Source organism: Suricata suricatta, chromosome X, assembly GCF_006229205.1.
Source record: "Suricata suricatta isolate VVHF042 chromosome X, meerkat_22Aug2017_6uvM2_HiC, whole genome shotgun sequence".
In the NCBI taxonomy this organism is placed as follows: domain Eukaryota; kingdom Metazoa; phylum Chordata; class Mammalia; order Carnivora; family Herpestidae; genus Suricata; species Suricata suricatta.
This window is the reverse complement of record NC_043717.1, coordinates 9510672-9512960: the sequence shown is the minus strand read 5'-3', so window position 1 is coordinate 9512960 and position 2289 is coordinate 9510672.

The window sequence follows — 2289 nt, the reverse complement described above, 5'->3', positions numbered from 1 at the left end:
CATCTAGAGGCCTGTCCTTAGCAATGTTGAGGGTGTTGGTTGGCCGCTTTTGATTGGGTGCTGCGGAGGTGGTCGCTTGTTGAGCAATATGTGCCCTTTTCTTGCTATTGTCTAATGATCCTGGGAAACCGAAGCTTAGGCCTTTAAGCTCAGAGGGGAAACTTAAAGCCTGTCATGGAGTCAGTTTGGTTCAGACCTGTGTCCTTTCATTCCCCCCCCCCCCCAGTCTTGTAACTGACCCAATCCTGGGTCAGCCGAGTTACCATTGTTCTGGTTTAAGGCTTGGTAATGAGTTTTTAGGATCACTAATTGAACTGTACTTATGCGTTTCTTGACAAAAGCTACTAGTCTATTAAGGATGCAAAGTTCAAAAGTGAATAAGAGAATTGGAATTAACAAGGGGCCAAGAAGAGTGGAGATTAAGGTTGTTAACCAGGGTGAACTATTAAACCAAGATTCAAACCATCCCTGATTTTGTTCTCGTTCCCGTTTTCGGTTGGCCAGTCCCTCTCAGACCTTAGCCAAAGACTCTTTTACCACGCACATCTGCGTAAAAACGACATTTCTCTTTTAGTGCTGCCCAAAGTCCACCCTGTTGGAGGAATAACAAGTCTAATCCCCTCCAGTTTTGTAAAACCACTTCAGCCAGTGAGGTTAGGGATTCCTGTAAATGTGCTATTGAAGTTTCTATAAGTTTTGTATATCTATATCGATAGCTGCCCTTAAGTTATTATAACTGCGGCTTTGTGTGGCTAAGGCTGCTATTCTGGTGCCAGCACCCGTTAACCCAAGGCCCAACAAAACTGACAAGGTGATGGCCATGAACAGTTCACCCTTGGTCCGTTTTAAAAACTTAGTGTCATTAGCTAAAGCCCGGGAGAGTTCTTCATCTGTATGGTACAGAACCCTGGGAACTAACAATACTAAAACACAAAAACTTTTGGTTCTGTTTAACTTTTTTTTTATTATTAATTTTTGATACAGGAGAGACAGAGCATGAGAGGGGGAGGGTCTGAGAGAGAAGGAGACACAGAACCGGAAGCAGGCTCCAGGCTCTGAGCTAGCTGTCAGCACAGAGCCTGACGCGGGGCTCGAACCCACGAATGTGAGATCTGACCTGAGCCGAAGTCGGAGGCTTAACCGACTGAGCCACCCAGGCGCCCCGGTGCTGTTTAATATGGTCCCATGAACGCAAGGGGTTAATCCTGTGGTGCATGTCCACCAAATATCTCCTGTACTTACACAGGCCCATGAAGCACAGTGGTAGTGGTCAGCTCCCCCACATTATTGTCTCTAGCATCTTATCATTGTCTCTAGCATCTTATCACTGTTTCTATATCCTGGACATACATATAAATGTTCCTCTTGGAGGAGCTGAGCTGAACCTTTTAATCCTAAATCCTGTAGGTCCGAAGGACTGAAGTCGGGGAACCAGGTGTTTAAGTGTGCCACGCGGGTCTGCTGCCTTAGAATATCTCCTGTAGAAGTATCTATGATAGTTCAAGTTAAATTTAAGGGTTGGTGGGGGACGGAAATTATGAGGATCAGGGATGGGGGTGGCCTCGTAGATGGCTTTTAGACAGGGCCAGACATCCTGATGAAAGCATTGAATCCCTGTAAAGAGCATAGGGAAGGAGAGCTACCCAATCTCTGCCAGTCTCCATGGTTAAATTTGCTAAGGGTCTCTTTTAGGGTTTCTAATATCTGGTGCTGCCTGGTTTACAAAAGTAAGAATGACAGCAGGTTTGTTTCCTAGTTTTTCAGGATCCTTGGGTATATAAGTGCGATATGCCTTCAGCCGGAGACTCATCTTTTCCCTGTTGGACACTACTAACCTTAGCCAAATTGGTGGGCTGTCTAGCGGTCGCTCGAAGACCCCCCCCATTAGAGTCTGGCAGTAGAGGCATGGGCTCCCCTTACCTTCTGCCGTGTTGAAATCCCATGCCCAGATTAGAGGCAATTAATACCAACAGAACATCCTATTCATAAGAGGAAGGTGAGCGTAATCAGGAACTTTTTGCTGTTTCCCCAGCTTTCTGGGGCAACATTTGTCAGTCCGATGGCAAAGAGACAGGACAGTTTATCTTATTGGACCTGTGATTCCTCAGATTTTGCCGTGAGTCGACCAGTCAGCTTCTGGGGTGTGGCTGGAGCAGGGCTGGAGATCTGCGGAGCCAGAGTCTTTTTGAGGGTCAGCTTCTGGGTCACCTGACCGGGTTGAGGGTTCTTCAGAGCTGGCCTACTTAACCCCAGAGTGATGCCGGAAACCTTAACAGGGGCTGGGCTTTT